This window comes from Sinocyclocheilus anshuiensis, unplaced genomic scaffold (assembly GCF_001515605.1).
Source record: "Sinocyclocheilus anshuiensis isolate Anshui unplaced genomic scaffold, SAMN03320099.WGS_v1.1 scaffold1421, whole genome shotgun sequence".
Classification (NCBI taxonomy): Eukaryota; Metazoa; Chordata; class Actinopteri; order Cypriniformes; family Cyprinidae; genus Sinocyclocheilus; species Sinocyclocheilus anshuiensis.
Window position 1 is genome coordinate 371,153 of NW_015548279.1, and position 282 is coordinate 371,434.

The window sequence follows — 282 nt, forward strand, 5'->3', positions numbered from 1 at the left end:
GGGGAAAACTTTTAAACAGGATGAAGATGTCCAAATTTTTCTTATTTTGTTGAAATATTATTTTTGTCCATTTAGTACTGCCCTTCGGAAGCAACAGAAGATACTTGCATGTTTCCCGGAAGACAAATTAAGTACAATTTACCTTCATCTTCAAATTCAAAACGTTTTTGAAAGGCTCTTAATGCAAAATGCAAACTTTTGAAGGGGGTTATTTTTATCATTTCTGCTTTTTTTTTTTTGTCTTGTGGACTATATGTAAACATCTTTTATGTAAAATATCTT

General features: G+C 30.1%; 1 pseudogene; it reads right to left on the minus strand.

Moving 5' to 3' along the window:
• The window catches only part of LOC107655819 (SH3 domain-binding glutamic acid-rich-like protein), a 32,912-nt pseudogene that overhangs the window by 20,749 nt on the left and 11,881 nt on the right, over positions 1-282 (minus strand).